Genomic DNA, 27,052 nt, shown 5'->3' on the forward strand with positions numbered 1-27,052 from the left:
GAGATAAAAATTACATTAGAGGATAAAACCACAGACTCAAAATGATAGAAGACAGAATAAGTAGTACCAAAGACAGAACAGCTGAAATTGAAGAGTGAAAAGAACAGAACAAGAAAACGGAAAAAGTTGAGAAGGGGCTCAGGAAGTTGAATGGCAACACAAAATACAGCAACATATGTATAATGGGAGTTTCAGAAAAAGAGAAGGGAAAAAGGTCAGAAAGAATATTTGAGGAAATAATAACTTAAAATTTCCCAACTCTCATGAAATAAATGAACTTATTTGTTCACAAAGCACATCATTCTCCAATCAGAATAAATCTGAATAGACCTATTCAGAGATACATACTATTCAGAATGTCAAGTGTCAAAGATAAAGATAAAATTCTGAGAGCAGCAAGGGAGAAACAAACAATCACATATAAGGGATGCCCATAATACTTAGTATGGATGCCTTATAAGAAACAATGGAGGCAAGAAGACAGTGGTATGATACAATTAAAATACTTAAAGAGAAAAACTGCCAGTTGTCAATTCTTTATCCAGCAAAATTGCCCTTCAAATATGAAATGAATATAAAATATTCACAAACAAACAGAAACTAAGATAGTTTGTAAAAAAAAGAATCCACATTTGCCGGAAATATTAAAGGAAGCCTTGGAAGCTCAAGGAAAAGACAAGGGAAACTTGGAGGACAGCATAAAAGAAAGAATAGTGAAATGGATAACCAAAAGAGTAAAGGCAAATGAAAATAAGATAACATATGAAAACCAAAAAATAAAATAGTGGAAGTAAATAATTCATTTACAGTAATATCATTGAATATGAATGGATTAAACTTCCCTAACAAAAGATATAGACTGTTTAAAACAAAAAACATGAGCCATCCATATACTGCCTACAGGAGACTGATGCAGTGATACAAACAGGCTGAAAGTGAAAGGTTGGAAAAAGAGACTTCATGCGAAGAGTAACATAAAAAAAGCAGGTGTAACTATACTAACATCAGGCAAAATCAACTTTAAATGCAAAAAAGTTATAAAAGCTACAGAAGACCATTATATATTAATAAAAGGGACAATCCACCAGGAAGATATAACTGTCATAAATAGCTATGCATCTAACCAGGGTGCCCCAAAATATATGAGGAAACTATGGCAAAACTGAAGGGAGAAATAGACATTTCTACAGTAGTCATCAGAGACTTCAATACACCAATCATATCACTAAATAGAACTAGACTGAAGATCAACAAGGAAACAGAGAACTTCAACAATATAATAAACAAGTTAGACCTAATAAACATACAGAACATTGCATCCAATCTCAACAGGGAATACGTTCTCAAGTGTCCATTGGTCTTTCTCCAGGGCAGACCACATGTTAGGACACAATCTAGCTCTCAGTAAATATTAAAAAGTTTGGCATTACACAAAACACGTCCTCAGATCATAATGGAATGACACTGAAAGTTAATAATAGACAGGAAAGAGGTAAATTCACAAATGTATGGAGGCTAAATAACACTCTTCTAAATAATCGGTGGGTTAAAGAAGAAATTGCAAATGAAATAAGTAAATATATTGAGACAAATGAAAAGAACATTACAATTTATCAAAACATATGATACAGTGAAGGCATTCTTGAGAGGGAAATTTATAGCCCTGAATGCCTGTATTAAAAAAGAAAAAAAGAGCTAAAATCAAAGATCTAACTGGACAACAGGAGAAACTAGAAAAAGAACAGCAAACTAATCTCAAAGCAAGTAGAAGGAAAGACATAATAAAGATTAGAGCAGAAATAAATGAAATTGAGAAAAAAAAACAATAGAGAAATTCAACAAAGCTAAAGCTGGTTCTTTGAAAAGATCAATAAATTTGACAAACTCCTAGCTAGACTAACAAAGAAAAAAAGAGAGAAGATGCAAATAAATATAATCAGAAATGAAAACAGGGAAGTTACAATAGACCCCACAGAAATAAAAAGGATCATAAGAGGACTTTATGAGAAACTGTATGCCAACAAATTAGACAACCCAGATGAAATGAACAAATTCCCAGCAGTGCACAAACAATCTATACTGGTGCTACAAGAAATATAAAAACTTAACAAACCAATCACATTTAACAAGATTGAGTCTGTAATAAAAAATCTCCCAACAAAGAAAAGTACGGGATCAGATGGCTTCACAGTATTAACACCAATCCTTTTAAACTCTTCCAAAAAATTGAAGGGGAAGGAAAATTACCCTTCAATATGAAGCCAAGATCACTCTGTATGAAGCCAAGATCACTCTAATACCAAAGCCAGATAAAGACACTACAAGTAAAGAAAATTACAAGCCAATCTCTCTAATGAACATAGATGCAAAAATTCTCAACAAAATACTTATGATCAACTCCTATGATGTATCAAATGACTTATACATCATGATCAAGTGGATTTATTCCTGGTATGCAAGGCTGGTTCAACATAAGAAAATCAATTAATCTAATACACCACATCAACAAACTGAAGGGAAAAAATTGAATGATTATTTCCATTGATGCAGAAAAGGCATTTGACAAAATCCAGCATCCTTTCTTGATTAAAAAAAATACTTTAAAAGATAGGAATAGATGGAGAATTCCTCAATATGATAAAAGGCACTATGAAAAAACTACAGTAAACATCATACTAAATGGGAAAACGTCAAAAGCTTTACCCTTTAAGATCAGGAACAGGACAAGGATGCCCATTGTCACCACTGTTATTCAATGTTGTACTAGAAGTTCTAGCTAGAGCAATTAGGAAAAACAAAAACAAAAAAAATTAAAGGCAGCCAAATAGGAAAATAGGAAATAAATCTCTATTTGTAGATAACATGATACTAAATTCAGAAAATTCTGAAATGTCTGTGACAAAACTACTTGGGATAATAATTGAGTTCAGCAAAGTGACAGAATATAATAACACCACACAAAAATCAGTAATGTGTTTTTACACTGGTATTGAACAATCTGAGGAGGAAATCAGGGTAAAAAATTCCACTTACAATAAAAATAAAAACACTCAAATATCTAGGAATCAATTAAACCAAAAAAGTACAGGACTCATGTGAGGAAACTACAAAGCAATGCTAAAGGAAATCAATGAAGACTTAAATAGAAAGATATCCTGTGTTCATGAATTGGAAGACTAAGCATTGTGAAGATTTTAATCTTATCCAAACTGATTTATGGAGTCAATGCAATACCAATCAAAGTTCCAAAAGCCTACATTTGGAAAGGAAAGGGCTCTTGAATGGCTAAAAGCATCTTAAAAAGAGGAATGACACAAGAAGAATTTCATTGCCTGACCTAGAAACATATTATAAATTTAGAATGATCAAAACAGCATGGCACTGCCATAAAGATAGACTTATCAACCAGTGGAATAGAATTGAATGTACACAGATAAACCCTCACCTCTATGGCCAATTGGGTTTGACAAACATACCAAATCCATGTTAATGGGACAAAATGATCTTTTCAACAAATGATGCTGGGAGAGAGGACCCCTATCTCACTCCCTATACATGAATTAATTCAAAATGGATCAAAGACCTAAATGTAAAAGCCAGTATCATAAAACTACTAGAAGAAAAAAGAGGGAAACATCTTAAAGACCTTGTGGTAAGTGGTGGTTTATTGGACCTTATACCTAAAGCATGTGCAGCAAAAGAAATAATGGGTAAATGGGACTTCCTCAAAATTAAACACTTTTGCCCCTAACACGACTTTGTCAAAAGGGTGAAAATGCAGTTGACTCAATGGGAGAAGATATTTGAAATCACATATCACAAAAGGGTTTAATAGCCAAGATATATAATGAGATGTTACAACTCAACAATATAAAAGACAAATGACCTGATTAAAAAGGGAAAAAGACTTGAATAGACATTTGTCCAAAGAAGAAATACAAATGGGAAAAACACACATAATAAAGTATTCAACATCACTAATTATTAGGGAAATGTAAATCAAAATTACAATGAGATATCATTTCACACCTATCAGAATGGCCACTATTACAAAGGGAGAGAAGTACAAGTACTGAAGAAGAAGTGGAGAAAAAGAAACACTCATTCACTGTGGGCAGTTATGTAGAGTTGTACAACCCCTGTTATTTTTAACATTTTTACAGGACAGGGTTCTGGTAAGGATAAATTTCCTTGATGTGTGAGTATCTGAGAAAGTCTTTATTATTGACTCAGTCTTGAAAGATAATTTCACTGGATATAGAATAGTAGGTTGTATTTGGCTATAATATGTCTAGGTGTATTTTTTTTTCCATTTTTGTATTTACTCAGCTTTCTGTTCTCTGAACCTCCTTTATCTGTGGTTTGATGTCTGCCATTAATTTTAGAAAATTATTACCTCGCTATTTCTTCTTCTAAATTTGTTCTCTCTTCTCTTTCTGACATTCCAATGCATATACTAAACCTCTTAAAAATTTGTCCCTTGGTTCTTGAAGACGGTTTTGTTTTTCATTTTCTTTCTTTTGCATTTCCGTTTGCACTATATTAACACATGTTCATGTTCACTGAATTCTTTCTTTGACCATGTGTGTCTACAGATGAATCCACTGAAGGCATTCTTCATTTCTGTTATTCTTCTTTTGATTTCTAGCATTTCTTTTTTATTATTAAAGTTTTCATCTCTTTGCTCACATTACCAATCTGTTCTTACATGTTGTCTACTTTTTCCATTAAGTCCTTTAATATATTCATCACAGTTATTTTAAAGTCCTTGTTTAATTAGTCCAAATTATCTCAGTCTTTTCCTGGTGCTTATTTTTACTTTACTGACTAATTTTTTCTTGCCTTTTATCATGCCTTATATTTGTTGCTGTTGTTGTTGAAAGCTGGACAGGATATATTGCATAATAGAGAATTAGGTAATAACACTGTATCATAAAATTTTATGTTAATTTGGTTAGGAGTTGGTTGGTCTATGCTTAACTTCTGTTTTAGGGTTACATATCAAAAGCTAAATACGTTCTTTTAATTCCAATCCACTGTTGTTATTATTTTGGAACTCTTTTGATCTGGATGTAAAGTGTGGGGAAGCAGATATGTTCTATAATCTTATTATTAAATATCAATCTTTTGGTGGGTCTGTACCCCTGAGCTTTAACCATCACAACTATTTCTTAGATTTTTGTACCCCTGTAAGTGATGCAGCAAAACTATATTACCCTTCTTTTGAACAGGTAAGACTGATAATTTCTTTTTCCCTGCAAAGTCCTTTGTTCTAGAGAGTATGCTGGGACTATTTTCCCTCCCTCTGCCAGACAAAGGAGAAGAATTTCTTGGCTTTTCACGAAGAGCAAATTGTGGGCTTCCTGGTGATAGTACACTTGAAAGGGGGGATGAATTATGATTCTTGCCCCCAGGATCATCTCATTCTCACACTAGTCCACATTTATTCTCCAGCAACTTTTGAAAATTACCACTTAAGTTTTCTTAGCAATTTGTGTTCCAGCAGTTTCTGTCCTGGGTAAATTGATTGTTGTTGTGATTAACTGAATTTCACTCTCTCCAGATTTCATTGGAACAGTTTGCCTTGTTACTTCAATTCTGTTTGGTCCAAGTAAAGTCATCATTTAATCTTTTTTTTGGTTTTGGTTTTTTTTTGTTGTTGTTGTTGTTGGTTTTTTTTGAGCTTTTTTCATATTTTAAGGATATGCTGCTGGATTTCCTCTAGGTTCTTGGTTATGTTATATAAATTAATTTAAGAACATGCTGGTTTAGTTAGGTCAGTAGTTTACTAAGGAAATGAGAGAAGAAATAGAAATGGTAGAAAATAAGAGATTATGGGTCTAAGGTATACTCGTGTGTTGGTTCAGGGAAAGAAGGGAAAAAAGAGATAATTTAATTTCTGTGCTTGCTTTTCAAACTGTTAATTAGTCCTCCCACTTCCTAATATTAAAGGAAGGGGTCCCAGTTGTTTGCTGTTTTGATTGATTAAACCACCTGTTAATTCCCTTGGTGCCTTAGTGATAAGGACCCTTGAGACTATTTCAAACTTTTACTTGGTCCTGGATTTTCAAGCAAAATTCTTGTGTGTTCTTCCTGCCAGTTTCTGGTGGGATTCATCTTTCAGAGGATATCCAGTAGAATTCCATAGCCACTTGTTTCACCAACCTGTTTTACTGCTAGGTCCCAGTTTTCTCTTTTCATTGCCTAAAATAGCCTTCTCCAAATGGGAGTAACGACTTCCAAGATCTTTATATATCAAAACTGAAACTGGAATTCTAGGTGATTTTTTTTTCAGTTTGTCGTGGGCTGCTGTCTTTAATTTCTTCTTCATTACTGTAAAAAGTAAATAATAGTTTGCTCTCTCTTAGCAATATTTAATTTTTAAATGAAATGTTTAATGAATATATTTCCCATGGATCTTCAAAGCATTGAACAGCAGAAGTTGTTTTAACTTATTTATTTTTCAAACTGGCTTAACATGAATTTATGATAACTGTGATGCTTACTATTTGCTTGAGTAGTAACATATCTTATGCATCTGTTTTTTTACTGATTTATTAGGAATATGCTGTGATTTGTACAAATTAGAAACCTGTTTGCTAGCATTTACCACTACTTACTTTTGAAGCAACAGTAATTAGTCATAGACTGTAGGAAGTCGGTTTTGGAAGAAAACAAATATAAACTTCCCTAACTAGAGAATAAAACCATGTAAAAATATTTTTGTTTTTGTTTTTTAACTGATCAAGAGCTACTTAATCTTAGAATTGAGTAAAATGATCAACAATCAAATGAATAAATCGTTAAAGAATTTTTAAAAAATCATATTTACTACCAAAATAATTCCTCTCTAGCATGCCAAAATGATCCAGCATCTAAATTTTTAAGATTTAAAAATCATTTCTTTGTGGACCAAAATTAATTTCTGGAACTGTAAGATGCAATGCCTAAGAAATAATGTTTTTTATTAACAAATTTTTCTTCACCAAATATTTATTAAGCACTAATTCATACTAAACACCACTAGAGAATGATTTTTAAAAGGAGGCAGCTCTTTCTCTGAAGAAACTTATACTCACAGTATACCACAGAAGATATCCTAGGAAGAAGGGGATAAACAAACTTAATGAATCCAACATCCCTAACTTAGAGATAAGATAAACTGACGCTCAGAAAGTTATGTGATTTGCCTAAATTCCTGAAAAAATGTATGTCAGGATTTTGAATTCCCATGATCCATTAAGGTTTAAGGTTTAAGGCATATATTTGAAAAAAAACAAAAGTATAATACAGGGAATATGTATTATATATCATCAGAAAACACTGATAAAATAATATACATAACATAATTTAACAGTCACTTCTATATTATTTCGAATTTACCACTTCAGTATGCAAAGTGATATCCTAGAGGGCAAGACATTCACCAGGACTTGAATATATATTCAGGTAATTTGGTTATTTAAAAAAATAAATCAGTTTAGACTATCACTTTATCTTCACATTCTAACATCCTGTTAATATTTCTTTGCTTCTATAGCTCTCTGCCTATGCATAGATCCTATCAATATCTTTCACATATAATCCAAAATCTTGGCCAAATATCTCATACCTGTCTTCATTTTTCTGTTAAAAATAGGTACTGTAACACTTATCAATTATTAAGTAAACAATATGCTAGAAAAATCACAACACTGTTAGTAATCATCTGTTTCAGATAACATGCTCTCAAAACTGCATTCTGTAGAATGCTTATAATATTGCAACTAGTGTGCTGGCAGTGACATTTAAAGCAGCATTTGTAATGAAGTCATTTCTTGCAATAGGTGTTATTTTTGTTAAAGACAATATACTTCTTACCTACCTTCACATTGGTATTTGAAGAAATTCTCATAAACGCAGTTTTTGGACAGAAGATATTCAAAACTCTCTATGGTAGGTACCTTCTGACATGGCTATGAATAATTCCTACCTCCTAATATTCACACTTTGTGAATGTAGACTTGCTCCTAATAATTAGAATATGGCAAATATGACACGGTGTCACTTGCTTGATTAGGTTACAAAGACTGTAACTTCTGCTTCCAGCACTTTCTTGTTGACACTATCAAGCCCACTTGCTTGCTTGCTTTGATTAAACAAGTTATCAGGTTATAAATTGTTCCCTGGAGAGGCCCATGTGTCAAGGAATTTAGGGAGGCCTCTGGTCACCAGTTCATGAGAAACTGAAACCTCATTCTAAAGTTCTGAGAGGAGCTGAATCCTGCCATCGATCATGTAGTGAGCTAAAGAAGAGGATCCAATACAGTTAAGCTGTGCAGAAATTCTTGACATACAAAAACCGTGAGGTAATAAATGTGTGTGTTTTAAACTATGAAGTGTTGAGATCATTTGCTTCACAGTAATAAATAACACACTGTCTTAAAAATAAAAAATAAAAAAAGTATGCAACTGACAGTGTTCATTATGAAGTACAATGATAAAACTATTTTTTGCTTTGCTCTTTTATCACCATTTTAAGACTCACTAAGGGAATTAAGATATAAAACTATGTTGAGGAATAACTTCTTTCCAAGGGATACTCTGTTTCAAAAGAAGAAGCTAATGGAAATGTTTTAAGTTTGACAAAGTTCACTTAAATGAAAGAATTTTTGGAGCCATCCAATATTCCTTCCAAGAATCAGCCTGACAGACTTGTTAGTGAAAAACAAATTCACCTTTAAATTTTACTAGGGAGTTCTGAATTCTCATCTCAGTGGAAAATTAATTATAAAAATATCTCAGCTTTTAATGAATTTTAAATAATCTAAAAACCTCTCTGTATTTTTAATGTATAATTCTTTTATATTAATAGCAGAAAAGATATGAGGAATAAAGTTTATGAGGCATATAGCACATAAATAATTCTTGATTTATTTGAGGTTCTTATGCTTACATTTTTAAATGTATACTCTGAATGAGATGAATTTTCTCATAGGAAACATTTGCAATCTCACTCAAACACTTAATAGAAATTTGTGTTATTTCTTTAGAATGAATGCTGCCTAATTTTCTATTCCTTGCTTGTTTAACATAGTTCTTTTTGTACAAAATTTATTTTAAAGCCATTTTTATAGCTAAAACACAAATATTTCCAAGCATAAGAACATGTTTTGTTTACTAATATAAATGACAAAATTTTCCTAATTAGTGTTAGTGTTATATACAAAGGTCCCAAGTAAGGTTCAGAGTCCAAGGGAGAATTTTGGAGTATTTATATTTAATAATCATTTGATTTAACCTTGCGTATTTTGCATGTTGCAGAACTACAACATTATATGAATCATTACAGATTTCACCAAAAGCAGGTCAAACTTTCATTCCAAGAAATGACAGTTGTATGCAGTTTCTTCTTTGGCTCACTCAGTTTCCTCATTTATTAAAGGAGGGGTAGTATAACAGCACTCACACTATAATAAACAATATAGCATAATATATTAAACTATACTATGTATTTTATATTACATACCTAATAATATAATAAATATGAGAGTACATGTCTCTGAGTTTTTATGAGGGCTAAATGAGCTTTTATATGTATTGTGTTTATATGTTAAGTGCTATATATGTCATTACTTTTGCTGTTTTTATGGCTATGACTCTCATAAGAAAATAAAATTGTGATATAAATAATGCATTCAAATATATTGATTGTGATAATGAAAGAAAAGCAAAATAGGATAGGCTAATCCATGAATGACTTGTCATATAGCTAATTTACAGTAAGATAGATATAGTCTTTCATTCAATAAACGTATAGAAAATAGCTATATTTTAACACTAGCCTTGATAGAGTAGTGTACAAAACAACACCAAATACCCTTTTCTCATGGAGTTTATATTCCACTGAAAGGAGACAGAACATAAACAAATGATTATTTATGCAGCATAGCACATGATGAAACAGGTCAAATGATAGGAAACAAGGTAATAGAGGACCAATGGTAGCAGAGTGGGAAGGAATGCTGCCATGTTAAACAGGGTGGTCAGGAAAAGCCTCTTAAGAAAGAAACATTTAATCAAAGACCTAAAAAATGTGAGGGTAAAGCGGTAGTCTTTCAGACCTAGGGAACTCTAGGTCTGAAATGCAAAGACTCTAAGGAAGGAGGGGCCCAGTATTTTGCAGGAAGTTATAATAAAATACTTATGTAAATACCTAATGTAAGATGATGACAAACTTCTAATATGAAAAGGCAATTTTAGACATTGTTTTCCTCTTAAATAACAATCTCTTCTGAAATTAATTACATATATGTAAAAATTATTCATTGTTGAATTATTCTAATTCAACAAATTAGAAAAAAATGTTTATATAGCATTTTAATTACATAATGCATCTCCCATTTATCTCAATGAACGATCTCAGAAAGCTAGTTGAAATAATATTCCTTTTAGAGAAGTGAAGATAGAGGTTTAAATAGATTAACTTGATCAATGTTACCTGGAAATTTAGTGGAAAATTATAATTATAACCCATATTAGAAACTCAAAGTCCATGATATATTATTCTTATAAATGGCAGTAAACTCTAATTTATCAGAGGAGCTCAAAAAGTGAGCTGTGTGATATTTCATTACTTTTAATTTCTTTTTAATATTGACCTTATGAAGCATGTAAATGTTTAACATAAGATTCAAAAATTTAGAATTTTATGTCATTTCATAGCACAAATTCATATCAAGCATGTGGTGACTAGGAGTTTTGTACCCCTGGAAAGAAAACGTTCTTAATCTTATTCTATTCCTGTCCTGTGAACCCATTGTAAAAAGGATCTTTTGGTGAGGTTCCTTCACTTAAGGTGTGGCCCAGCTGAATCAGGATGGGCCTTTAAGCCTATTACTGATGATTTTATAGAAACTATCACAGAGAGAGCAGCTGTGGAGGAGCAGACAGAAACTGAATGTCAGCAGAACCTGGAAGAGAAAGAAGATACCAACATGTGCATTGACAAGTGACAAAAAGCCAAGCAACCTCAAAGATCTCTGGTCAAACATACCGAATCCTAGATTAAGCATATCTTCTAGCTTCTGAAATGATGAGCCAATAAATTCTTGTTGTTAAGCCAAATCATTGTATAGTATTTGTTTTAGTAGGTGGGAAACTAAAACAAATGAAATTATATATATATTGGCAAAAATGGCATTATAGACCTTAATGCTTTTTTTTAAATAACTGTTTTATTTTCTGTCTTCTGTCCTTCCATTGCAGAATGTCAATATACTAAAAGAAGAAGGAGCAATATATTACCACAGGGAATAATCGAGTAACTGCACACACACACCTAAACAAAACTTAATTATTTTGTTCATCCCACTGTACTAGGTTTATTTCACCCTCCAATTACAATTTTTGAGAGATAAGTACAACTTTTCTTATAAAGACAGAACCAGGAATTTAAGCACATATAGAAACTTGCAGTCAAATAGATTTTATTCTTTTTATGGTTTAAATTTAGCTTTATTGGAAATGTGGTGCTGAAAACTATAATTTTTGAATTTTTGAGTTATGCAACAAAAGGTAATTACTCTTACAATTAAATAAATGATATAGCATATTAAGTGCTGTGATGCTCTCTTCAAGAATGTCTTAAATTTAATAGGAATATTCAGTCAGATATTATGGATAGATCTTTCTTTCAATATCAGATAATATATTTGCTTATATTAATATCAGATATAGTCAATTATAAATATATTCATCATCAGAAAAAAATGATAGAATAGCATTATTATGTTGGCCTATTTTTAATTTTAATACAAATATCCATATTGGAAAAAATAAAATCTGTGATTAATTTGTCAAAAAACACATTGCTCTAACTGGAGTATATAAATTTTATAATTGCTTTAATAACTGTGTAATATGCAAAGTTAAAGGGAGTACAAAATAAAGTTGGGATGTTCAATACTGAATAGAACATGACTAGTATCTGTTTCTACAACTTCTTATCAAAAGGAAAATTACTTTACTTTAAATTTTGACCTATATGGTATTTTTTTTCCCAGCTTGGGGCAGCTTTTGAAGGTATTCATAATCTCTTTTAATAAAAGCATTTGCTTAGTATCAACTCAGATATATTGTCATAATATTTCTATTTATCTTTCTACACTACATAAAAAATTGAGCATGTACATCTGCTGATTAAAAATTCAGGTAAAAATCCTTGGCATGAATGGAATGTACTATTATATAATCCCCTACAAAGTTAGCCTTTCTACCTTCAGTTGAATTTCTTCTCTAGGAACAGATGCCTTCATTTATAAATAACCATATACATTATTTAGTATAGGTTTAATCACCGTTACAAAAGATGCCTGTAACATTTTGCTATACTGGGCCTCTGTTGTGCTCAGTATTGATTCATGGCTTTTCAATTGGGAAAACTCCCATTTACTTTTTCAAAATAAATATACCCCTATCTTAGTGAGCAAGTCAGCCAGCCTGGACAGTAAAATTGTTTCAAAGTATTCTTTTTTTAAATGTCTGGGAAAGAGAAACCTTATTTCCCTTCAAGGTCACTGAGATAATAGGATGGAGATCTGGATATATAAGGATCATCTTGCCAAATTGGAATAGTTGGCCTGTCTGCCTTCTTGAAGGTGACATCAACATAGGATTTAGGAATTGAGAAACTATGTCCCCAAATATAAATATGAATCCCAAGAACCTGACATTCCTGAAGTTGGAACTCTCCAACTTCATTCCTGAATTTCTCCTGTGAACAAATCTATACATTTGCAGTTTGAATCTATTTTTCATCACTACAAAGAACGAGGTCTGAAGGGCTAAAAAGAATTGCAAACAAAATATCCTTTAAATAGAAAGAGTTCTTAAAAAGAAAATAATAAACTCTTTTAAAATGAATTCTTTGGAAAGGAACTGGATCAATCGAGTCTTTACCTACTATATATTTTCTAATTCTGTGTTATGAAAGATTGAAGTAAACGTGATTTTTCAATTTGTGGATCACTGCATGATTATAATTTCAAACACAATAACTTTGAATTCTAATTGGTTTCAATTTAGATTAGTTAATATAAATCATTTCCACTGCTTAGATAAAAACTGAGAGTAATTGACAAGTTCCTTCAATCATAGCATGTAAAAACAACCACAAAATAGATTAGACCCAGCCGTATGCATGCATACATTGTGAATGGGGCTTTTAGGCTGTTTTTTCACAAGAATATGAATATATTGTTAGGAACAGTGCTTGTCATGTAATCAAAAGCCTGAGAGACACCTCTTATAATTCATGTGAATTTAGGCAACCCTCATCACACTCAGAAGCCTCAGCTTTTTATATTACGGATAGTATTTAGCAACAGGAGTGGGGACTATAATTTATGATACCATACATGTAAGAATACTTTGTGAACTAAGTACTGTACAAATATCACATGTGTGTATGGATATTTATATGTGCATGTATATGTGTTATGTATATGTGTATGTACAGAAATAGGTTCCTTAGAATCTGAGAAATCTTTCCAGAACACTTTGGTTGATAGACAATCTGGGATTAAAGAGCACTATCTGCAGATTCTAGGGTCGGTTCAAAGACCTTTCACTTCTTAGCTCTGAGATCTTGGGCAAGTTTATTTAACTTCTTGGCGACTCAGCGTCCTCATTTGTAAATAGTTATTCATAGTTAATTACTACATATATTTAAAATAATTAATACACATAAAAGCTTAGAATATTTAAGATTTATGCCAAACACTTGCTTGTTTATCCTAAATTATATAAGATACAATGAAAGAGTTCCTTAAGGATGTGTGTCATTTTAAATTTATTTGAATAAAAACAAGAGTTTTAAGCTAAAGACGGATCAGAAACCAAAAGGTAAGAGAGAGGACCTAAGCAGGAATAAGAGAGAAAACAATTGTGGAATACAAAGTAAGAATTGCAGAAATGGGTACTGATCTACAAGAAATTAGTGCTGATGTAAGAAAGAAAGACATATTTGCATGTGAAAATTCTCCAAAGAGACTAAAACAAGGAACATGTACAATAACAATAATAATTTAAGGGTGTAATGGGGTTGCCATCAATAGTAATAGAAAAACATTTGATATCAAATTTAGGAGGTGGAATATTTTAATCTCTCAGGTCACTTATCCTCTGGCTAAGAATCAGATATGTTTGTAGCAACTGGAGATTCATCACATTGCTATAGAAATCAGCAGAGTAGTTTTAAATTTGTGAAAGGAGATATATGTTGCTATATTAAGCTTTTTATTTCATATTGAATCAGTTCAATAATGTATAGGCTAATGGCTTTTCCTCCTTCTTTATCTCAATCTCTATTACCTTACTAAAACAAATCCAAAAAAAATATTCTTACTAAAGACTAGATGTGGATGTTGGGCTAACTGATTGAGAAGATAAATCAGAGAAACCAGCAAAGGACCTGCTGATCCTCTCAAAGAGATGAAGTAAAATATCTAGTTCAAGCAAAGGGGTTATTGACAATAGGCAATCTTTATGAAATCCTGCAGAGGATGTGATCAAGATGTAATGACCACCAGGATAATATCAGTAAGAGTAAGTTTAAAGTTGATATTGAGGACAATACCCATCAGTATTAAACATATTAAATCATATATCTTGTTAGGACATATAAGATATATCCAAATGTCTACAAATAACAGGAAAGAAATATATTTTTAAATACCACAATGGATGTTCTTAATTCCTCAAATGTCTCCAACACTGATATTTTTTTTAAAGTAAAGAAATCCCCTGGGAAGTTCTGGGAAGATGACATCAGAGAAGGCACGAGGCCTCAACTCTTTCACAAAAACAAGAAAAAAGGGCCAAAAGCTATCCAAGGAACCTGCTTTGAGGGTTGGCGGACAAGGAAACTGTTGTGAAACCCCCAGGAGGGTGAAGGCCAGAGTGATGAAGAACCTGAAACAACAAAATTGAGTTACTAAATCCCTGTGTTGGCTGGGAAGGACATCCATTCCCCTTCAAGATCTTACCTGGATGAAACCCCAGGTTCACTGCAGCTGAATGAGAGGGGAATAGGTGTTTTCCTCCCTGTTAGCTGTTACAAGGAAAGAAGAAAGCTTTAGTCAGAGGGCAGAGAATGATTTGGTTTCTCAATAATGAATATCACCAGCAAAGCCTGTTTTGAATTTTAGCTCTGGCCAGACCATGAATGGGGGAAGGCAGAAGCTGAAAGAAACACCTGCATGGTAAGGTTTGATGATGAGCATCATTCATTGCCCAGCAAGAAACTGCAAGGAGAAAAACTGCTTTCAGGTCTTTATTTAGACTCACCTCCTTGGATAAAAACTGCCCTCTATTGTGAGTCTCTAGCCAAATTTTGATAACTTACATTGAGCAATTTTAAAGACTCAGAATAAGTTGAACCAAATTTAAAAGAAGAAGAAGTATATCAATAAAACCTAGGCAAGCAAGAGAAATTGCCCATCAGAGTAAATTCACCAATATATTCAGATATCTAGACAAAAGCAAAAAATTAAAAGCCATGCTAAGAAAAGGTAAGAGATGACCTAGCCAAAGAGATAAAATATCCTGAAGCAATACAGGACCTCACAAATAGCCTGAATAAATTCAAAAAAATTGGAGGAAAAATATGACTAAAGAAATATAGGATATTAAGAAGACAATGAATGAGCATAAAAAACAATTTGACCTAAAAGACACAATGGATGAGATAAAAAAATACATTAGAGGCACATAATAGCTGATTAGAATAGCTTGAAGACAAGTTAATGATTATGAGGACAAAATATCTGAACTGGAATAGAAAGGAGAAAAGAAAGAAAAAAGAATAGAAAAAAATGGTACAGGGTTTCAGGGAACTGAAAGACAATACAAAATATTTAAACAAAAATGTTGTTGGATTCTGAGAAAGAGAAGAGAATGGAAAAGAGGCAGAAAGAATATTTGAGGGAATAATGACTGAAAACTTCACAACCCTTATTCAAGACATGAATATCAATATCCAAGAAGGACAATTTACCCAAAACAGAATACATGAATAAATCTATTCTGAAACATTAACTATTCAGAATGACAAATATCAGATATAAGGAGAGGATTCTGAAAGAGCCAAGAGAAGAGCAAAGCATCACATACAAGGGAACATCAATAAGATTAATGGCTGACATATCATCAGAAACCAAGAAGGCAAGAAGAAGGTGCTATGATGTATTTAAAGTTCTGAAAGAGAAAAATTGCCAGCCAGGAATTCTGTGTCTGGCGAAACTGTCCTTAAAATGAGGGTGAGTTTAAAATCTTAACAGACAAGTAAAAATTGATAGAGAATGTTACCAAGAGACCAGAATTGCAAGAGATACAAAGGGAATGCTGCAGCCAGAAAGGAAAAAAACAAGGGTGAGAGACTTGGAAAAGAGTGTAGAAATGAAGATTATTAGGAAGGGCAAATTAAAGAGTAAAAGACAGACAATAGTATGATATGACAATGGAAAGTCAAAGGATAAAATGGATGCAGATATTAATGTCTTTGCAGTAATAACATTGAATGTTAATGGCCTAACCTCCCCAATCAAAAGATATAGAATGATAGAATGGATTAAAAAATATAGACCATCTCTATGCTGCTTACAAAAGACTGAACTCAGAAGTAAGGACACAACTAGTTTGACAGAGTAAGGTTGGAAAAATATATTCCACACAAATAGTAACAAAAAATATCTGCAGTAGTGATACTAATACCAGAAAAAAGAGTTTAAATGCAAAACTCTCATAATGAATGAAGAAGAACATGATATATTAATATAAGGGACAATTTTCCAGAAGGGAACAGCAAAAATAAATATTTATGCACCTAACTTGGTTACCCCAAGACACATAAGGCACATACTGGGAAATCTTAGGAGAGAAATAGTTGTCACTACAATTAATAGGTGAAAACATCAATACACAACTCAGTATTGCATAGAACATCTGGACAGGAGATAAATAAACAAAGACCTTGAGTAATATGATAAATGAACTACACTGAACATTATTATTATTACACCCCAAAACAGGAGCATATACCTTCTTTTCAAGTGCCCATGGGTCCATGGTCCAATAGACCATTTATTGTGTCAGAAGACAGGTCTCAATACATTTTAAAGATCAGAATCACACAAAACACATTACCTGATCATAAAAGAATTAAGCTGAAAATCAATAAGGGCTGGAAAAAGGGAAAATTCACAAATATATGGAGCTTAAACAACACGCTCTTAAATAATCAGTCGGTCAGAGAAGAAATTGTAAGAGAATTCAGTACATATCTTGAGATAAATGAAAATGTTAACATAACACATCAAAGCCTATGAGACACAGCAAAGGCAGTGCTGACAAGGAAATTTGTAGCCCTCAAAGCTTACATTTAAAAAAAGAAGAAGAGCTAAAATTGATGATCTAACTGAACACCTGGAGAAACTAGAAAATAATAGCAAACTAATCACAAACTAAGCGAAAGGAATGTTAGTAAGGATGAGAGGAGAAATAAATGAAATTGAGAACAACAAAAACACCAGAATAGAGGAAATCAACAAACACTAATGTCGTTTCTTTGAGAAGATTATCAAAATTGACAAACCCATAACTAGACAGACAAAGAGAGAATATGGAAAGAAATAAAAGCAGAAATGAGATTAGAGACATTACAACTGACCCTGCTGAAAGAATAAAGATCATAGATATTATGAATATCTATATGCCAACAAACTAGGCAATGTAAATGAGATAGACAAATTCCTGGGAACATATGAACAAACTACACTGACCTTAGAAGAAATAAAAGACCTCAACAAACCAATCATGAGTAGACACTGAAAAAGTCATCAAAAAACCTAAGAAGAATGAAAAGTCCAGGACCAGATGGCTTCACAGATGAATTCTACCAATCATTCAAAGTTGAACTAATACCAAACTTGCTCAAGCACTTCCAAAAAATTGAACATAAAGGAATGGTAACAAACTCATTTTTATGAAGCCAACATCACCCTAACACCATAACCAAATAAAGTTACTACAAAAATTAATTTACAGACCAATATTCCTAATGAATATAGGTTCAAAAATTCTCAACAAAACACTTCCAAACCAAATCCAAAGCATGTTTTTTTAAAAATTGAACACCATGATCAAGTGGGTTTTATCCCAGATATGCAAAGGCATTTCAACAAGATATGCAAAGGTGTTTCAACAAAGAAAATCAATTAGTGCAATATACCACAATAATAAATCAAAGAAGAAAAAGCACATAGTCTTCTCGATTGATGCAGAAAAGGTGTTTGACAAAATACAATATCCTTTCTTGGTAGATCATACCAAAAGATAGGAATGTAAGGAAGTTTTCTCAACATGGTGAAGTGTATATGTGAAAAAGAAACTACATCTAGCATTGTACTCAATGGTGAGAGACTGAAAGATTTCCTGCTGAGATCAGGAACAAGAAAATGATGCCCACTGTCACTACTGTTATTCAATATTGTGCTATAAGGTCTAGCTTGAGTAAATAGGCTAGATAAAGAAATAAAAACCAAACAGGAAAGGAAGAAATAAAACTTTCACTATTTACTGATGATATGATCTTATGTCTAGAAAATCCTGAAAACTCCATCACAAAACTCTTAGAACTAATGGATGAGTTAATTGAAGTAGTGGGATGCAAGATTAATACACAAAACTCAATAGTGGTTTTTTAAAACAATTCTCTACAAATGAGCAGAGGAGAAAACAGGAAAAAAAAACCTATTTATATTAGTGATTAATGGTATCTAATATTTAGAAATTAACATAACAAAGAACATAAAGGACCTGTACTCAGCAAACTGTAAAACAATGCTAAAAGTAACTAAAGAAATAAATAAATAGGACAGTCTGTGTTTATGGAATAGAAGACAATATATCATTAAGATATCAACTCTACACAAACTGATTTACAGGTTCAACACAATCCCAGTAAAAATCTGAACAGCCTTTCTTGCAGAAATGGGAAATCCAATTATGAAAATTTATATAGAAATATAAGGGGCCCTGAATATCAACTACCATAAAAGTTCTCAAAGAAAATTTTGGAAAACATCTTCAAGATCTTCTGGTAGGTAGTTGTTTCTTAAACCTTACATTCAAAGCAAAAGCAACAAAAGAAAAAAAAAAATAGGAACTCCTCAGATTTAAACACTTTTGCCCCCAAAGATCTTTGCCCAAAGAGTGAAAATGCATCTGAATCAATAGGAGAAAATACTGAAATCAAATATCTGATAACAACTTAATATCCATGATATACAAAGAGATCATATAACTCAGCAATAAAAAGACAAACTACCTAATTTAAAAAGTGAGGCGAAAGACTAGAATAGACATTTGTCCAAAAAATATTGCAAATGGCAAAAAACAAAACAAAACGAAAAAAAGCACATTAAAAATGTTCAATTAGGGAAAAGCAAATAAAAATTACAATGAGACATCAATTCACAGCTATTAGAACAGCCACTAATAAAAATCAGAAAACCACTGGTGTTGGAGAGGATGTGGAGAGATAGGAACATTTATTCACTGTTTGTTGGAATATAGAATGTTACTATCACTGTGGAGGACTGTTTGGCAGTTCCTAAGGAATTTGAATATAGGCTTCCCATGTGACCCAGCAAAACCACTACTAGTTATTAATATGTAACCAGCAGAACTGAAAGCAGTGACATGAACAGACAAAGCAAACACGCATATTATCCTATAAGGTTCCAATACATCACTCCACACCAACACATTGCATTGTTGTGAAACATTTTTTTATAAAACTGTGAAAAAGCATCATCAAAATATTACTACAACTATATCCCATATCTTATATTTGTTTTATTTTTCTCCAACCCACATGATTACTAACACCCTGAATTAGATGTTTGTCATAGTTCAGGAGAGAACATTCCCATATTTGTTATGTTCACCATAGTCCCTGTTCCACCACAGGATTTACTTTATTATACAATTCCATGCTTTGTACATCCATTCAAAGTTTGCATTCAGTGGCTATCAATTTCTCCACAGAGTTGCAATGTCATCAACTCAGTTGATTTTAGAATATTTTCATTACTCCAAAAGGAAAAATCCCCAAACTCCTCATACTCCCTGCATTACTCTGCCAAAGGGGTGCCAAAGCAAAGTACCTGAAATCTATTGGTTTGTATAAAGGATATTAATGTGGGATAAAAACTTAGTTATATGGCCCTAAAGAGTCCAACTCAAGGTTGCTTTCTCACCAAAGTCTGTTGCCATGTGTTGAAGCAAGATGGTCATTGGTCTCTCTAAGGGTTCGGCCTTCCTCTCTCAACTTCCTTTCTCTCAGGTTCAGGGCTTGTTTCTTTCCAGACTTTCTCTATCAGTCTCAGTTCTCTTCACAAGGTCAGTTTCAAGTTATCAGGTGAAAGCCTTATCTCTCCCTGGAATTTTGCGGTTTGAGCCTTCTACTTTCTGTCACATGGCAGGATAGAAGTGACAAAGTACTCTCCCCTGGCATGTCTTCTTCTGTTAGTGTTCATTTATATTAGTCTACCAAAGAGGTTTGGACTCAACCTGAATCACACCTTACTGACATAGCCCACCAGAAGCCCTAAATTGATTTTTTCAAGTAAATTCAATCAGAGACCGCTAACTGAATTTAATACAATCAAAAGTCATCAGACCCAGAAGAACAGATTAGTTTACAAACATAATATTTTCTCTTTTTGAGATCACAAAAATAATCTCAAACTGTCACACCCCCATTGTAGTCTCTTAAAATTGATATATCTTCTTTACCATTGCTGCAAAAATATAATTTTACTGTTAACTATTGTTCATAATTTATATTAGTTGTAATTTTCCAATGTATCACCACATTCTTAACTCTGTGTAAAAGCATATACTTATATTTTTACTATTAATCACAATCTTCATCCACCACCAAAAGCACTTTTTTGGATCCTGGATTATCCTCTAGTTCCCTCTCATTTGACATTTAAGTCCACAGACTATCCCTTTCAGTTACAATCACATTGATAAATCAGAAGTATTATTTATGATAACTACTATATGCTACCATCAAATCTATTCATTTCCACTCTTTTATAATAAACATTATTTACAAATCTACATATATTAAGCATAGTTCCTATTCTCAACCTGCATTCTATTCCCTAGTAATTTATTCTCTAGAGTTTACCTCCATGAGCTTACTCATTACATTTAAGTCATATTAGTGAAACCATACAATATTTTTCCCTTTATGTCTGAATTATTTCACTCAACATAGTTTCTTCAAGGTCGATCCATGTCGTCATATACATCCCAATTTCATCTCATCTTACAGCTGGAATAGTATTCCATTGTATGTATATACTATGTTTTGTTCAACCATTCATCCAATGATGGACACTTGGGCTGTGTTTTCATATTTTAACAAATTTTTTTTTTTGATTTGTGATTTTTGATTTTTTTTATTTGTGATTTTTGATTTTTTGATTTGTGATAATGCTGCTATGAACATCACTGTGCAAATGTCAGTTCACATCTTGCTTTCAGTTCTTCTGAATAGATTCCTTTCAGTTCTGAGTATATTCCTAGTAACAGGATTTCTGGATCATACTGCAGTTCTACATTCATCTTCTTGAGATACCACTAAACTGTTTTCAACAGAGACTGCACCATTCTACGTTCCCACCAACAGTGAAGGAGTGTCCTTATTTCTCCAAATCATCTTCAACACTTGTATTTTTGCTGTTGTTGTTAAATAAAATAATAACTCTATAAGGTGTGAAATTATAACAGCTTTGTCAAAAACCACTTGACTGTAGATGTGATGGTGTATTTCTGGGTTTTGATTTCTGTTCCATTGGTCAGTGTGTCTACCATTACACCAGACTATGTTGTATTTGCCATTGTAGCTAAGTAATATGTTTTCAAGTCAGGAAGTAAGAGTCCTCCAACTCCATTCTTCTTTTTTAAGACATTTTTGGTTATTTGGAAGTCCTTACACTCCCAACTAAAATTGATAATTGTATTAACCATTTTTGCAAAAAAAGTCTGTTGAGAATTTTTGGGGATTGTGTTTTTGTAGAATTGATATCTTAATGATATTCAGTCTTCCATTCCATGAACAAGGAATGTACTTCCATTTATTTAGGTCTTCTTTAGTTACTTTTAGCAATACTTTGTAGTTTTCTGGACACAGGTCCTTTATGTTCTTGATAAAGTTTTTCCGAATTTTGGATTCTTTTAGTCACAGTTATAAATTTATTTATTTTTTCTGACTTCTTCATATTGCTTATCCATAGCAAATCAGTTAAAAAAATTGACTGAGTTTTGCATATTAATCATGTATCTAGCCACCTTACTGAACTTTTCTGTTATACCTAGGAGCATTGTTGTGAATTCTTGGAATTTTCTAGATATCGTATCATATGATTGAAAATACTGTAAGTTTTACTTCTTCCTTTCCTATTTGGGTGCATTTTCTTTCCTTTTCATGGTCTAATTGCTCTACCTAAAACTTACAGCACAAGACTGAATACAATGGTGAGAGTGGGCATCATTGTTCTGTTCCTGACCTCAGCAGGAAACCTTTCGGTCTTTCACCACTGAGTACAATGTTAGATGTGGGGTTTTTCAAATATACACTTCAATGTATTGAGAAAGTGTTTTTATATTCCTAACTGTTGGAATATTTTATCAAGAAATAATACTGTATTTTGTCAAACACCTTTTCTGTATCAATTGAGAGGACCATATCTTTTTTCTTCTTCAATTTATTAATGTGGTTTATTATACTACTTGATTTTCTTTGATGAACTATCCTTGCATACCTCGGATAAAACCCACTTGATCCTAGTGTATAATTCTTTATTGTGCTTTCAGATTTGGTTGGAAGAATTTTGTAGAGGTTTTTTGCATCTATATTCATTAGAGATATTGGTCTGCAATTTTTTCATAGTACCCTTATCTGGTTTTGGTATTAGGGTGATGTTCACTTCATAGAATGTGTTAGGTACCATTCCTTCTGTTCAGTTTTTTGAAGTGTTTGAACAATATTCATACTAGATTGTCTTTGAATAATTGGTAGAATTCACTTGTGAAGCCATCACTTCCTGGCCTTTTCCGTTTTGTTAGATGTTTGAGGACTCATTCAATCTCTACTCATGATTGGTTTGTTGAGGTCTTCTATTTCTTCTAGGGTCAGTGTAGTTTGTTCATATGTCCCTAGGATTTTGCCCATCTTGTTGCCATATAGTTATTCATAATATCACTTTAGGATCTCTCTTCTTCTGCAGGGTCAGCTGTAATGTCCCCACTCTCATTTCTGATTTTATTGATTTGCATCTTCTCCTTTTTCTTTGTCAGGCTACCTAAGATTTTGTCAATTTCTGATCTTCTTGAAAAAGAACTTTAGTGTTTGTTGATTCTCTCTATTGCTTTTTATTTGGTTCTCAATTCCATTTATTTCTCTTCTGATATTTATTATTTCTTTACTAAGACCTGGTTTGAGAATAGTTTGCTGTTTTTTGCTAATTCCTCCATGTGTGCTGTTAGTGCTTCTATTTTATCTCTTTCTTCTTTGTTAATTTAACCACTGAATGCTACAAATTTTCCACTCAGCACTACCTGTGCTGTATCACATAGATTTTGATATGCTGTGTTCTCATTTTCATTAGTCTCAAGATATTTATTGATTTATCTTCAATTTCATGCTTGACTCACTAATTGAGTGAGTTGTCTGTCCTACATATATTTGTGCATTCTCTCTTTTCCATCTATTATTGATTTAAAACTTCATTCCATTGTGATCAGAGAGAGTGCTATGTATAATATATGTCTTTTAAAATTCCCTGAGACCTGTCTTTTGATCAACTATATACTCTATTCTCAAGAAAGGTCCATGAGCACTTAAAAGGATGATGGAGGGCAAGATGGTGGCTGAGTGAGCTTGCCTTGCCGTCTCTCCTGGGAAGAGGCAGCTGGGCACCACTGGAGGTTCTCCGGGACCAGGCTTTTTCAGGATTTTTTCAGGGCAGGAAGTGTCTGGACATCGATTTAGTGGGAAGGTAATGGAAAGGACTGGTCTATAAGATATAATTTGGGACTTTTCAGGAGGGGGAGGCAAGATGGCGGCTGAGTGAACTTCCCGGTTACTAGCTCCTGGGGGGAATCGGCTGGGAGGCGTAGGAGACCCTTTGGGACTGGCTGTTTCGGGATTTTTCCTGGTCTGGAGGTGTCTGGACATCGATTTGGAGGGGAGGCAACAGAGAGGATCCATCTGTGAAATATACACGGAGATCCCAGCTACGTGTGGAGGACTCCCTCCTTGGGTAGGCGGAGCCGAGGCAGCTAGCACTGCAGGGAACCCTGGCAGGTGGCGGCCAGGGTAGCCTAGCTGGGCCAAGGTGGGCAGCGGGCGGGGGATATGAGCCACGCCACGGCGGGCGGCGGGCGGGAGAGCCGAGCTGCGCTGTGCCCCGGCGGGTGGTGGGCAAGGGAGCCGAGCCCAGCCGAGCCTAGCCGCGCCACGGCGGGTGGCGGGCAGGAGAGCCGAGCCGCGCTGTGCCGCAGCGGGCGGCGGGCGAAGGAGCCGAGCCCAGCCGAGCCTAGCCGCGCCGCGGCGGGCGGCAGGCGGGAGAGCCGAGCCGCGCTGCGCTGCCGCGCGGGCGGTGGGCGGGGAAGCCGAGTCCGGCCGAGCCCGGCTGAGCCGAGGCGGGCGGGGGTGCCAAGCCCAGCTGAGCTCGGCCGAGCCGCGCCGCACCGCGCCGGGCGGCGAGTGGGAGAGCCGAGCCGCGCTGCGCCGCGCCGGGCGGCGGGCGGGAAAGCCGAGCCCAGCCGAGCCCAGCCGAGCCCAGCCGAGCCGTGGCAGGAGGGGAAGCTGAGCCCAGCCCAGCCGCGGCGGGCGGTGGGCAGGGGACCCGAGCCCAGCCGAGCCCAGCCGAGCCCAGCCGAGCCGCGGCGGGCAGCGGGCGGGGGACCGGAGCCCAGCTGAGCCCAGCCATGACTGGCGGCGGGGTTTCTGTTCTTTGGTTTTTTTTTTAATTTATTTTTATTTATTTTTATTTTTATTTTTTGTTGTTGTTGTTCTTCTTGTTCTTTTTTTTTTTTCAATCCTCTCTTTCTTGTCCCCAATATTCTTCTTATACTATTTTACCTTAACAATACAATAGGTCCTACAGGAAATACTTCACATTTGCTGGGTTTCCTCACCCTCCACTGCCTCATTTCTCTGTGAATAGATTTAGCCTGTCTACACTATCCCCTTTCCCCTACAACTTGATATCCTCCACCATCTGCTATCTCTCCTATATTCCATCTCCCTTTCTCTGATCCACAAAGTGTCTAACTCTTAATTTCTAATACCTTTGTTTAGTTTTCCATCTGGTATTCGTCCCTGAAACTATTACCTTTCTTTTCTCTTTCCCTCTCTCACAAAAACAATAGCCTCTTAGTACGTACCACATTCCTCCCATATTCAGTCATCTACCTCATTATAGGTACTTTCCTACTACTATAACTACACAATTTACATGATCTAACTTCCATCCTCCCAGAACTCATATTGTTGCTTTGTAAACATATATCACCAATACTACTTCACACTTTTTCCTTCCTTACACAATTGACTTTCCCCAGCACTAATACTTTCCTTTAAAGTGAGCTTAACTAGCAATAAGAAATTGGAATAAGAAGAACAAAGTGACAAAGAGAAGATATAACACTTACGCAAAAACAACAGCTAATTAATCTCCAAGACTAGACAAAGAAGCTAAGGAACTGATTAAACCCGTCAAGAAAAAATGTTGACAAGACAGCAACAAAAATCTACAAACCAAACCAGTAATCAGGAAAACATGGCTGAATCCAATCAACAAACTGAAAATCAGGAAGGGGGGCAGGACTTTGCACAAGCAATGAAAGATATCAGAACATTTATCACCGACAAATTTGATGAAGTAATGAAAGAGGTTAACAGCGTGAAGACAACACTTGGAGGGGAAATTGCAGACATGCACAAAAAAATAACAGATATGATGGAAATGAACACCACAATTCAAGAAATCAAAAATACACTTGCAGCAAATATCAGCAGACTAGAAGAGGCAGAGCAGAGAATTAGTGATGTGGAAGACAGTGCATTGGAAATCAAACAGATAGTAGAAGTGGTCAATAAAAAGGTAGAAAAAATCCAGATAGGACTTAGGGACCTGAATGATAACGCAAAATGCTCAAACATACGTATTATAGCCATTCCAGAAGGAGAAGAGAAGGGAAAGGGGTCAGAAGGAGTGTTGCAGGAAATAATGAATGAAAACTTCCCAAATCTACTGAAAGAGACAGATGTACATATCCAAGAAGCACAGCGCACTCCACTGGTCATAAACCCCAACAGGCCCACCCCAAGACATATACTTGTCAAATTATCCAATGCTCAAGACAAAGAAAAAATTCTAAAAGCAGCAAGAGAAAAGAAAACCATCACATACAAGGGAAACTCCATAAGATTAAGTGCTGATTTCTCATCTGAAACGATGGAGGCAAGAAGGCAGTGGTATGATATAGTCAAGGTACTAAAGGAAAAAAATTTCCAACCAAGAATACTCTATCCAGCTAAACTAGCATTCAAAAATGATGGAGAGTTCAAAATATTCACAGATAAACAGAAACTGAAAGAGTATATCAACAAGAAACCTGCCCTTCAAGAAATTCTTAAGGGAATTCTGCAGGAAGAAAGGAAAAAACAGGACAGTCAGAGATGGAGGAGAGTGTAAAAGCAACAAGAAAGACAAAAATAGAAGGGGAAAATAAAATAATACAAACAAAATATAACAAACACAAATCCAACCAAAATATGGCTATCATAAATAACTCTCTAAACGTAATAACACTGAATGTCAACGGATTAAACTCACCTATCAAAAGATTCAGACTGGGACACTGGATAAGGAAATACGACCCATCTATATGCTGCCTACAAGAGACACATCTTAGACCCAGAGAC

The sequence above is a fragment of the Dasypus novemcinctus genome (genome assembly GCF_030445035.2).
Source record: "Dasypus novemcinctus isolate mDasNov1 chromosome Y unlocalized genomic scaffold, mDasNov1.1.hap2 SUPER_Y_unloc_1, whole genome shotgun sequence".
Lineage (NCBI taxonomy): Eukaryota > Metazoa > Chordata > Mammalia > Cingulata > Dasypodidae > Dasypus > Dasypus novemcinctus.